Source organism: Saccopteryx leptura, chromosome 3, assembly GCF_036850995.1.
Source record: "Saccopteryx leptura isolate mSacLep1 chromosome 3, mSacLep1_pri_phased_curated, whole genome shotgun sequence".
Classification (NCBI taxonomy): Eukaryota; Metazoa; Chordata; class Mammalia; order Chiroptera; family Emballonuridae; genus Saccopteryx; species Saccopteryx leptura.
In genome coordinates, this window is record NC_089505.1 from 65,809,576 (window position 1) to 65,823,387 (window position 13,812).

A 13,812-nucleotide genomic window follows, 5' to 3' on the forward strand; every position below is an offset into this window, starting at 1 on the left:
AGATAGCCCGGGCGCTGGGGATGGCTCCTTGGCCTCTTGCCCCAGGCGCTAGAGTGGCTCTGGTCGCAACAGAGCGACACCCTGGAGGGGCAGAGCATCGCTCCCTGGTGGGCGTGCCGGGTGGATCCCGGTCGGGCGCATGCGGGAGTCTATCTGACTATCTCTCCCTGTTTCCAGCTTTGGAAAAAAAAGAAAGAAAGAAAGAAAGAAAATTAACAAAGAAAGCAGAATTAAGGGACATACTAGATCAACTGGATTTAATACATATCTTCAGAACCTTTCACCCTAAGGTAGCAGAATATACACTCTTTTCAAGTGCACATGGTACATTCTCTAGGATAGACCACATATTAGGGCACAAAACAAGTCTCCACAAATTTAAGAAGATTGAAACCATATCAAGCATCTTCTCTGACCACAATAGCATGAACCTAGAAATCAACTACAATAGGAAAGCTGAAAAACACTCAAACACTTGAAAACTAAACAGCATGTTATTAAATAATGAACGAATCAATAATGAGATCAAGGAAGAAATAAAAAATTTCCTTGAAACAAATGAAAATGAGCATATAACAACTCAAAATCTGTGGGACACAGCAAAAGCAGTCCTGAGAGGGAAGTTCATAGCATTACAGGCAAACCTTAAGAAGCTAGAAAAAGCTCAGATAAACAAATTAATCCTGCAACTAAGAGAACTAGAAAAAGAACAGCAAGTAAAGCCCAGAGGAAGTAGAAGGAAGGAAATAATAAAGATCAGAGCAGAAATAAATGACGTAGAGAGACTAAAAAAACAATATAGAGGATCAATGAAACCAAGAGCTGGTTCTTTGAAAAAGTAAACAAGATCGATGAACCCTTAGCCAGGCTCACCAAGAAAAAAAAAAGAGAAAGGACTCAAATAAATAAAATTAGAAATGAGGGTGGAGAAGTAACAACGAACACAACAGAAATACAAAGGATTGTAAGAAAATACTATGAAGAACTGTATGCCAAAAAAATTAGACAACCTGGGTGAAATGGACAAATTCCTTGAAAAATGTAATATTTCAAAAATCAGTCTGGAAGAATCAGAAAACCTAAATAGACCGATTACAACAAATGAGATAGAAACAATTATCAAAAAACTCCCAACATACAAAAGCCCTAGGCCAGATGGCTTCACAGGTGAATTCTACCAAACATTCAAAGAAGAACTAACTCCTATCCTTCTCAAACTATTTCAAAAAATTCAAGAGGAGGGAAAACTTCCAAGCTCCTTTTATGAGGCAAACATAATTCTGATTCCAAAACCAGTCAAAGACAACACATAGAAAGAAAACTATATTGCCTGACCTGTGGTGGCGCAGTGGATAAAGCGTCAACCTGGAAATGCTGAGGTTGCCGGTTCAAAACCCTGGGCTTGCCTGGTCAAGGCACATATGGTAGTTGATGCTTCTTGCTCCTCCCCTTTCTCTCTCTCTCTCCCCTCTCTATAATGAATAAATAAAAAAAAAATCTTAAAAGAAAGAAAACTATAGGCCAATATCCCTGATGAATTTAAATGCTAAAATTCTCAACAAAATATTAGCAAACCAAATCCAGCAATACATGAGAAAAAATCATACATCATGATCAAGTGGGATTTATTCTGGGGAGGCAAGGCTGGTACAATATTCATAAATCAATCAATGTGATTCATCACATAAACAAAAGAAAGGACAAAACCACATAAAAATATCAATAGATGCAGAAAAAAGCATTCAATTAAACCCAGCACCCATATATGATCAAAACTCTCAGCAAAGTGGAAATATAGGGAACATACCTCAACATGATAAAGGCTATCTACGACAGGCCCACAGCCAACATCATACTCAATGGGCCAAAGTTAAAAGCAACCCCCTGCCTGACCTGTGGTGGCACAGTGGGATAAAGCGTCGACCTGGAACACTGAGGTTGCCGGTTCGAAACCTTGGGCTTGCCTGGTCAAGGCACATATGGGAGTTGATGCTTCCTGCTCCTCCCCTTTCTCTCTCTCTCTCTCTCTCTCTCTCTCTCTCTCTCTCCCTCTCTCTCTCCCCCTAAGAAAAATCAATAAATAAAATTTAAAAAAAAGCAATCCCCTTAAGATCAGGAACAAAGCAGGGGTGCCTCCTTTCACCACTCTTATTCAATATGGTTCTGGAAGTCCTAGCCACAGCAATCAGACAAAAAGAAGAAATAAAAGGCATCCAAATTGGAAAAGAAGAAGTAAAACTATCATTATTTGCTGATGATATGATACTGTACATAGAAAACCCTAAAGTCGCAGTTAAAAAACTACTGGACCTGATATATAAATTCAGCAAGGTGTCAGGATATAAAATTAATACTCAGAAATTAGAGGCATTTTATACATCAACAATGATCTGTCTGAAAGTGAAATTAAGGAAACAATCCCCATCACTATTGCAACAACAACAACAAAAATACCTAGGAGTAAACTTAACCAAGGAGGTTAAAGACTTGTACTCAGAAAATTATAAAACATTGATAAAAGAAATCAAGGAAGATACAAACAAGTGGAAGCATATACTGTGTTCATGGCTAGGAAGAATAAACATCATTAAAATGTCCATATAACCCAAAGCAATTTATAAATTCAATGCAATTCCTATGAAAATACCAAGGACATACTTCAAAGATATAGAACACATATTCCAAAAATTCATATGGAACCAAAAAAGAACATGAATAGCCTCAGCAATCTTGAAAAAGAATAAAGTGGGTAGTATCACACTTCCTGATATCAAGTTATACTACAAGGCCATTGTACTCAAAACAGCTTGGTACTGGCATAAGAACAGACATATAGATCAATGGAACGAACAGAGAACCCAGAAATAAACCCACAGCTTTATGAACAATTGATATTTGACAAGGGTGGTAACAGCATACAATGGAGTAAAGACAGTCTCTTTAACAAATGGTGTTGGGAAAAATGGTCAGCTACCTGCAAAAAAATGAAACTAGACCACCAACTTACACCATTCACAAAAATAAACTCAAAATGGATAAAAGACTTAAATGTAAGTCATGGAACCATAAGCATCCTAGAGGAAAACATAGGCAGTAAGCTCTCCAATATCACTCGCAGCAATATATTTGCCGATTTATCTCCACGCACAAGGGAAATAAAGGACAGGATAAACAAATGGGACTATATCAAACTAAAAAGCTTTTGCACAGCTAAAGACAATATGAACAAAATAAAAAGGCAAACCACACAATGGGAGAACATATTTGACAATACGTACAATACGTCTGATAAGGGGTTAATAACCAAAATTTATGAAGAACTTGTAAAACTTAACACCAGGAAGATAAACAATCCAATGAAAAAATGGGCAAAAGAAAAAAAAATAGGCAAAAGAAATGAATAGGCACTTCTCCAAAGAGGACATACAGATGGCCAATAGACATATGAAATAATGCTCAACATCACCAATCATTAGAGAAATGCAAATTAAAACCACAATGAGATATCACCTCACACCAGTCAGAATGGTGCTCATCAACAAAACAACACAGAATAAGTGCTGGCGAGGATGTGGAGAAAAGGGAACCCTCCTGCACTGCTGGTGGGAATGCAGACTGGTGCAGCCTCTGTGGAAAACAGTATGGAGATTCCTCAAAAAATTAAAAATCAAAATGCCTTTTGACCCAGCTATCCCACTTTTAGGAATATACCCCAAGAACACCACATCAACAATTCAAAAGGAGAAATGCACCCCCATGTTTATGGCAGCATTGTTTACAATAGTCAAGATCTGGAAACAGCCCAAGTGTCCATCAGTGGACGAGTGGATTAAAAAGCAGTGGTACATATACACAATGGAATACTATGGGGCATGAAAAAGAAGGAAATATTACTTTTTGCGACAACATGGATGGACCTGGAAACTATTATGTTAAGTGAAATAAGCCAGGCAGAGAAAGAAAAATATCATATGACCTCATTGAGGAATCCGACAAACAATATGAACTGAGGAGCGGAATAGAAACAGAGGCCGGATCAAAGGATCCAGAAGGAAAGCGGACAGAGGGAAAGGGATGATAGGGTGGTAGGATGGGATGAGAGCAGAAAAGCAAATCCTGGAGGGAAGGGGGGAGGGCGTTATGGGGAGGGGGACAGGGGGGATGTACTGGGGAACATGGGGGAGGGGAGGATGTATTCGGGGGGGGGGGACACTAGACTCTATGTAAACACAATAAATTATTTTAAAAAATTTTTAAAGATTAAAAAAAGAAAAATAGAATTGGTATTAAAAAACTAAATTAAAAAAAGTTTCAAGGGGAAGTTGGTGAAGGAAAGAAGGAAAGGTGAGAGAATTTTGGATTTCCTAAAGTACGAGGTGTTGAAGCCCACATGTTTATATTAGCTCTTAATCTCTCCTTTGTACCAGTTAGCTACAGCTGCATAATGAACCCTCTTGAAACATAGTGGCTTAAAAAGAACAACCATTTATTTTATCTCACATGTATTTGGGTCATCCTGGACAACTGTTGCTTATCTGGGCCAGGCTCAGCTGGCCTTGGCTGGACTCGAATATGAACCTACCATCCGCTGGTCCATTAGCTGGAGGCTGGCTAGTTTAGAATAACTTCAGCTGGGACGACTCAGTTCTCTACCTTTCTCTCAGCTCCTTCCAGCAAGCTAGCCTAGGCATGTTGCCATGGTGAAGGCAGAGGTGCAAGACGGAGAAGAGAAATAATCAGAGCCTCTCAAGGCTTAGTCTTTATTTTTTGGTCTTAAAATTTTTTCTTTTTTTAATTTTTCAAGGCTTAGTCTTGGAACTTGTACATTGTCATTTCTGCTATGTTCTACTGGCCAAAGCAAGTTCCAGTTTAGGGGTGGGAGAAGAGATTCCATTTCTTAATGGGAGGAGTTACAAAGCCATAAGGCCACGGGTCTGCATACAGGAAGGGGTGGAGAAGGTTGGGTTGAGGCAGGTAAGACTGATGCTCACCATATCTGCTCTCTTTCCTGTGAGCTGGCAAAAGCTGAGCTGATGACCATAGGATCATGCTGATCAGAGGCGGATTTAACAGGCTCACCAGGCACACGCCCTGGGCCCCGATTTGTGAAGGACCCCGCAAAACCCCAACTTTACATTTTTTTCTAATGACGCCAAGTTTGGTTTTATATGTGCAATTTTTAACATTAACAGTATATAATATTTTTTGTTTATTTAAAAATATGGTTAACATGTATTTTTATTTTCCCTGTCTCTCTCTTTTTTTTAAGGGGCCCAATATTTTCTTCAGCACCCGGGGCCTCAACCGACCTTAATCTGCCTCTGATGCTGATGATCCCAAGCTCAAGCTGTCGAGCCTGCGCTCAAGCTGGTAAACTGCGCTCAAGCCGAATGAGCCTGCGCTCAAGCTGGTGACCTCATGGTTTCGAACCTGGGACCTCAGCATCCCAGGTTGATGTACTATCCACTGTTCCACCACAGGTCAAGCTCTCTGTCTCTTTATTCCTTCCATCTCCTGCAAGAAAGTGTTTCTTCTAAAGTGCTAGTGAGGGGTTCCACCTGGACTTCTGCCATTTTCTCATACTAGCTAGTCACCATTCTCTCTCCCTGTGGGTCGTTCCTCTAGTTTCCATCCCCACATGTCCACAGGCTCCAGACCTCACCTGGAGATGATCTCTTGACTAGACTAACAATAAGAATCATAAATAAAGGCAGAGAGATGGGGACCTAGGTTTTAATCCTGGCTCTGCCCTGGACTAGCTAGGTGGCCTCAGGAGAGTGACTTTACCTCTCTGTGCCTCAGTGTCTCCTGCTATAGACTAAATGTTTGTGTCTCCCCCAAATTCATATATTGAAACCTAATTTCCAATGTGATGGTAGGAAGTAGGGCCTTAGGGAGCTGATTAGGTCATTATGGTGGCGTCCTCATGAATGGCATTAGTACCCTTATAAAAGAAAGCCAAACCTGTCCAGGTAACTCAGTTGGTTAGAGCATTGTTCCAAATATGCCAAGGTTGTGGGTTCAATCCCCAGTCAGGGAACATACAAGAATCAACCAATGAATGCATAAATAAGTGGAGCAACAGATCCATGCTTCTTTCTCTCTCTCTCTCTCTCTGAAATCAGTAATTTAAAAAAAAAGAAAAGAGGCTGGCCTGTGGTGGTTCAATGGGTAGAGCATCGATCTGAAATGCTGAGGTCGCCATTTTGAAACCCCGGGCTTGCCCAGCCAAGACATGTAAAAGAAGCAACTACTGCTATGAGTTGATGCTTTCTGCTCTCCCCCTTCTCTCTCTCCCCCCTTTCTCTAAAATCAATAAATAAAATCTTTAAAAAATAATAATAAAAAAAAAGAGAGAAAAGAAATCCCAGGGAGCTCCCTCTCCCCTTCCACCATGTGGAAGACACAGCAAGAACCAGAAATAGTTCTCACTAGACACCGAATCTACTGGCCTCTTGATCTTGGACTTCCAGCCTCCAGAACCATAGGAAGTAAATTTCTGTTGTTTATAAGCACCTGGTCTGTGGTCTCATAACAGCCAGAATGGATTAAGATGCCTCCTCTTATCAGTGGGGATGATAACACCTGCTTATAAGATTGTTTGTTGAAAGAATCAGAAAAACAACCACATCCGAAGACTCAAAGCACTTGGGACTGTTCTGGGTCCTGGCGCTGATAGGAACAATGCCGATGATAGGATGGGGGGAAACTGATGCCACCCGATGTGCCAGGTCTGTGTTCAGCACATCACGAGTCCTCACAGAGACCCTTCGGATTTAGTCCCATTTTTCTTATGAAACAGCTAAGGCTCAGAGAGATTCAGTCACTTGCCCAAGGCCACAGTTACTAAATAAATGGGTCATGATTTGAACCAAGATCCAGCTAATTCCTAAATTCCTTTTTCTGACTGTGAGCACCAGCTTCTCCCTGGTCTCTCCACTTCCCCTCTTCTCCCCCTCCAATTTCTTCTCCCCACGTCTGTCAAAGGGAAGCAAGGAAGGGGTAGAACTGATTCAGTCTTCAGGGACATGACTCAGTACAATGCCTGATCTGGAATTAGACAGTGGTGACGGTTGCAAGGCATTGAGAATATACAAAAAACCAATGAATTATATGCTTTAAAGATTTTATTTATTGCCTGACCAGGCGGTGGCGCAGTGGATAGAGCGTCGGACTGAGATGAAGAGGACCCAGGTTCAAGACCCTGAGGTCGCCAGCATGAGCGCGGGCTCATCTGGCTTGAGCAAAAAGCTCACCAGCTTGGATCCAAGGTCGCTGGCTCGGGCAAGGGGTCACTCGGTTTGCTGAAGGCCCATGGTCAAGGCACATATGAGAAAGCAATCAATGAACAACTAAAGTGTCACAACGAAAAACTGATGATTGATGCTTCTCATCTCTCTTCATTCCTGTCTGTCTGTCCCTATCTATCCCTCTCTCTGACTCTCTCTCTGTCCCTGTAAAAAATAAAAAATATATATAAAAAAATAAAAACAAGGTTACTTTAAAAAAAAGAAATAAAGATTTTATTTATTGATTTTATAGAGAGAGAGGGGTAGGGGAGAGAGAAGTATCAACTCATAGTTGCTTCACTTTAATTGTTCATTGATTGTTTGTCATATGGGCCCTGACCAGGCAAGTCCAGGGCTTTGAACCAGTCACCTCAGCATTCCAGGTAGATGCGTTATCCACTGCACCACCACAGGCCAGGCTGTATTATACACTTCAAATTAATATGATGTGTGTGGTTCGCATAGTAATTAGAAGTAACAACAACGATATCAACAAACTTTCAAATGACAGTGTATCACCTTTGGGATCAACGCTCAAATTCCAGGTGTACTTGTAAGGCCGCCCATACCCTCAGCCTCTCGGGTTCTCTCACCACTCCCAGCCAAGCTCCTGACACTCAGCACCTGACATGCCTTCTTCCCCAAAAGCCACTGCCTCTGGGCCTTTGCACCTGCTCTTCCTCTCCACCCTTGTCTGACTAACTATTCTTCTTGCAAGTCTTAGCTTATAATTGATTTCCATCTGGAACTAGAGTTGAGGGCACATGTTCCCAAAGTAGCACTTGAGATCATTTCCAAGTGACTTTAAAAAATGGTCCAGGCAGGCCTGACCTGTGGTGGCACAGTGGATCAAGCGTCAACCTGGAATGCTGAGGTCCCCGGTTCAAAACCCTGGGCTTGTCCAGTCAAGGCACATATGGGAGTTGATGCTTCCTGCTCCTTCCCCCCTTCTTTCTCTCTCTCTCTCTCTCTCTCTCTCTCTTTCTCTGTCTCTCTTCTCTAAAATGAATAGATAAATAAAAATAATTAAAAAATGATCGGTCATTTATATAAAAAAAATGGTCATGCATTTATTTTCATACGATAAGGGAAAAAACAGTATGTTGTCCAACACACCTGTGATTTCATGACTATTTTTGTTTAGGTGAACCTAAGGGAGTACTCTGGGAACTCATGTAAGGAAAAAAAAATTTTTTTTTTGGTTGTGAGAACTAATTAAAGGTACAGAACAGTAGAGGAGTAAATTTGTCAAATAGTCCCTTAGGAATTAGAGGAGTTAGAAAGCCCCTGGTGGCTGGGTCAACTCTGCCTGACCTCCCACAGGATACCTGTCACACCACGGGAAATGCTTTGCTTTATGTCTGTCTCTTGCACTGTGGTGCGGCATTGCCCCGTGAGGGCAGGGCTGGGTCTGTCTCATCACCCTTGTGACCCCTGCAATATGTGGGGCACAGAGCAGGTGCACAGGGAGTGTGTGTGGACTGAAGTGATGTCAAACTATAGAAAGGGGACTTTATCCCAAGGGCACTAGGGAGTCATAGGAGGGTTTCCACTGGGAAGTGTCAAGGTTGATCTGTGCTATAGAAACTCTAGGCTGTCTCTCTACTCTAGGCCCAGAATATCAACACCTATCAAATGCCTCTTATTTCCTCCTCCTCCTCCTCTTCCTCCTCCTCCTCCTCCTCCAAGAAGCCTTCCTGAACCTCAGGCTGGGTCAGATGCCTGCTCAGGGCTCCCACAATCCCCTGGATCCCCCACTCCAGCCCTGGGAGATGGGCTGGGCATGTATCCCCTATAGATCTCTGAAAACTCAAGGAGATCACCCGGGGCTCTCAGACCCCTCCAGAGCAGGTGCATTGACTAGAACCCACTTGACTGCCATCTCCCCCCACCTCCCCATTCTCTCCCTCCACCAGCCTGCCCCTCCCAGCTATTTTCTGCTCCTCTCCTTGTATATGTTGCCATATGTATTATTTGTAAGTCGTGTGTAATCAACACCTCTGCTTTCTTACAGCCTTTTTAAAATTAAAATTACAGCCTTTTATATCATAAAATTTACCATTTTAACCATTTCAAAGTGTACAATTTAGTGGCATTAGGGTGTTCTAATTCCAGAACTTTTCCATCACCCGGAAAAGAAACCCTGTGCCCAGTCAGCACTCCCATTCCTCCCTCCTCCCCCCCCCCCCCCCGCAACCACTAATCTGCTTCTTTTTATTTTTTAATTTTTTATTTTTTTCCAAATGAGAGGAGAGGAGACAGAGAGACAGACTCCTGCATGTGCCCTGACTAGGATCCACCTGGCAACCCCCATCTGAGGTGATGCTCTGCCCGTCTGGGTCTATGCTCATAACTGAGCTATTGTTAGCACCTGAGGCAGAGGCTCCACTGAGCCATCCTCAGTGCCAATTGAGCCATGGCTGCGGGCGAGGAAGAGAGAGAGAGAGAAAGAGAGAGAGAAAAGGGAGGGGAAGGGGTGGAGAAGTAGATGGTCGCTTCTCCTGTGTGTGCCGACCAGCAATTGAACCTGGGACTTCCACACGCCCAGCCAACCCTTTACCATTGAGCCAACTGGCCAGGGCCACCACTAATCTGCTTTCTGTCTCTGGAATTTGCCTATTGGAGACATTTTATATAAATGGAATCATACAGTATGTGGCCTTATTTAAGTCTGCTTCTTACACTTAGCATGTTTTTTTTTTTTTAATTTTGTTTATTTACTTATTTTTTACAGAGACAGAGAGTGAGTCAGAGAGAGGGATAGACAGGGACGGAGAGAGATGAGAAGCATCAATCATTAGTTTTTCATTGCACATTGCAACATCTTAGTTGTTCATTGATTGCTTTCTCATACATGCCTTGACCACGGGCCTTCAGCAGACTGAGTAACCCCTTGCTGGAGTCTTGAACCTGGATCCTCTGCATCGCAGTCCGACGCTCTATCCACTGCGCCACCACCTGGTCAGGCTACACTTAGCATGTTTTTAAGATTTCTATAGCATGGGGCAATACTGTTCTTTTATGGCTAATATTTCATTGTATGGATCTACCACATTTTGTTTATTCAATCATTCACTAATAGATATTGTGATTGTTTCCACCTTTTGCTTCTCATAAATAGTGCTGCTATGAACATTCGCGTACAAGTTATTGTTTCAATACCTGGTTTCAATTATTTTGGCTATATCACCAAGGGTATTTCTATGTGCAACTTATTGAGGAAACACAACACTGTGTTCCATATCAGCTGCCCCAGTTTACCTGCCAGCGGTGTGGAGTCTGACTTCTCCACATCCTCCCAACACTTGTCATTTCCCCCATTTTTGGATTATGGCCACTACAGTAAGTGGGAAGAAGTCTCTCATTATGGTTTTGATTTGCATTTCCCTAAAGACTGATGAACTGATTTAAGCACTGCCCAACCATTGTCTCACGCTCACCAGCCCAGTGGTTTAGCTTAATTCCCATTCTCTCTCTTTCAACTTTGGACACCTTTCTCCCTCTCCTGCCATGACCTGCCCATTCTTGGTTTTCCTCTTCTTTTTTGCAAAGAGATGTGGGACCTTGGACCAATTATTTAACTTCTGTGTGCTGCAGTTTCTTCATCTGTGACATGGGAATGACCATTTTGACTTCAGAGTTGTTGTAATGATTCAATGACCTCATGTATATGGAAGACTGAGAACGCCTGGCACACAGTTAGCAGCAGACCAGTGTTTCATAGTGAGAGGGGTAGGGGGGCCAAGAGCAAAAACTTTTCCTCTGTGAATAGTACTTCAAAAAATTAAATTTGCCCTGGTATAGAATTTTAGGAGAAACAAGCAGAACTTATTTTATTTTTTTAAAAAAAAGGGCCCTGGCCGGTTAGCTCAGTGCTAGAGCATCAGCCCAGCAATGTGGAAGTCCCGGGTTTCATTCCCAGCCAGGAAACACAGGAGAAGCACCCATCTGCTTTTCCACCCTTCCCCCTCTCCTTCCTCTATCTCTCTCTTCCCCTCCCGCAGCCAAGGCTCCATTGGAGCAAAGTTGGCCGGGGCTGCTGAGGATGGCTCCAAGGCCTCCGCCTCAGGCACTAGAATGGCTCCGGCTACAACGGAGCATTGCTCCCTGGTGGGCATACTGGGTGGATCTTGGTCAGGTGCATGCAGGAGTCTGTCTGACTGCCTCCCCATTTCTAACTTCTGAAAAATACAGAAACTAAACTAAACAAGCAAACAAAAAAAACCTGGCCTTGGCCTAACTGGGCGTTGGCGCAATGGATAGAGCATCGGACTGGGATGCAGAGGACCCAGGTTCGAGACCTTGAGGTCGCCAGCTTGAGTGCGGGCTTATCTGGTTTGAGCAAAAGCTTACCAGCTTGAGGCCCTGGCTGGTTTGCTCAGTGGTAGAGCATTGGCCTGGCGTGCAGGAGTCCTGGGTTCGATTCCTGGCCAGGGCATACAGGAGAAGCGCCGCCCATCTGCTTCTCCACCCCTCCCACTCTCCTTCCTCTCTGTCTCTCTCTTCCCCTCCTGCAGCCAAGGCTCCATTGGAGCAAAGTTTGCCCGGGTGCTGAGGATGGCTCTGTGGCCTCTGCCTCAGGAGCTAGAATGGCTCTGATTGCGGCAGAGCAACGCCCCAAGATGAGCAGAGCATCGCCCCCTGGTGGGCATGCCAGGTGGATCCCGGTCGGGCGCATGCGGGAGTCTGTCTGACTGCCTCCCCGTTTCCAACTTCAGAAAAATACAACAACAACAAAAAAAGCTCACCAGCTTGGACCCAAGGTCACTGGCTTGAGCAAGGGGTTACTTGGTCTGCTGTTGCCCCACGGTCAAGGCACATATGAGAAAGCAATCAAAGACCAACTAAGGTGTCACAACGAAAAACTAATGATTGATGCTTCTCATCTCTCTCCATTCCTGTCTGTCTGTCTCTATCTATCCCTCTCTCTGATTCTCTCTCTGTCTCTGTAAAAACAACAACAACAACAACAAAAACAACAACAACAACAAAAAAACCTGGCCCTGGCTAGGTAGCTCAGTGGGTTGGCCCACCCCAACTGCCAAGGTTACAGGTTTGATCCTCAGTCAGGGCACATGCAGGAATCAACCAGTGATGGCATGAATGGATCAGCAGATCAATGTTTCTGTCTCTTTCTCTATCAATAAACTAGGAATATTAAAAAAAAAAACCTATGGGGTAAAGATAGTCAATTCACTAAATAGTGTTAGGAAAATCGGACAGATATGTACAAAAAAATAAAAATAAACAGGACCATTTCTTACACCATACACAAGAACAAACTCAAAATGGATTAAAGATTTAAATGTTAGACTCAAAACCATAAAAATTCTAGAAGAAAATATAGGCAATAAAATTGCAGACATGTCTTACTGCAATGTTTTTTTTTTTTTGATATATTACCTTAGGCAAGGGAAATAAAGGGAAAAATAAACAAATAGGACTAAATCAAACTAAAAAGTTTTGCACAGCAAAGAAACAATGAACAAAATGAAAAGACAACCCACTGAATGGGAGAATGTATTTGCTGATATATCTGATAAGGGCTTAATATCCAAAATTTACAAGGAACTTAAAAACTCAACACTAAAAAACAAAACAAAACAAAACAAAACAAAAATCCCCCCAAACAATCCAATTAAGATACAGGCAAAGGACCTGAATAGACACATCTCCAAAAAAGACAGAGAGATGGCCAACAGACATATGAAAAGATGTTTAATATCACTAATCATCAGAGAAATGCAAATTAAACCACAAGGAAGCCCTGGCCGGTTGGCTCAATGGATAGAGCATTGGCCTAGTATATGGATTCCCTGGGTTTGATTCCCAGTCAGAGCACACAGGAGAAGCAAACACCTGCTTCTCCACCTCTTCCCCTATCCCTTTTCTCTATCTTTCTCTCCCACAGCCATGACACAGTAGCAGCAAGTTGGCCCCAGGGCACTGAGGATTGCTCTGTGGCCTCATGTCAGGCACTAAAATAGCTCAGTTGCTGAGCAACAGAGCAACGGCCTCAGATGGGCAGAGCATAGCCCCAGTAGAAGGCTTGTCTGGTGGATCCAGGTTGGGCACATACAAGAGTCTCTCTCTCTGCTTCCTCACTTCTCATTTAAGAAAAAAAAATTAAAAAAATTAAAAATGGAGCTGCAATTATGACCCAGCAATTCCACTTCTGGGACTATCGTCAAAGAAAATGGAAACACTAATTCAAAAAAATATATGTTCATTGCAGTTTTTACAATAGTCAAGGATTTGGAAGCAGCTCAAGTGCCCATCAGTAGATGAGTGGATGAAAAAGCTGTGGTTGGCCTGACCTGTGGTGGCGCAGTGGATAAAGCGTCGACCTGGAATGCTGAGGTCGCCAGTTCAAAACCCTGGGCTTGCCTGGTCAAGGCACATATGGGAGTTGATGCTTCCTGCTCCTCCCCCTGTTCTCTCTCTAACTCTCCCTCTCTCTCTCTCCCCTCTCTCTCTAATAAAAATGAATAAATAAAATCTAAAAAAGTAAATAAATAAAAAA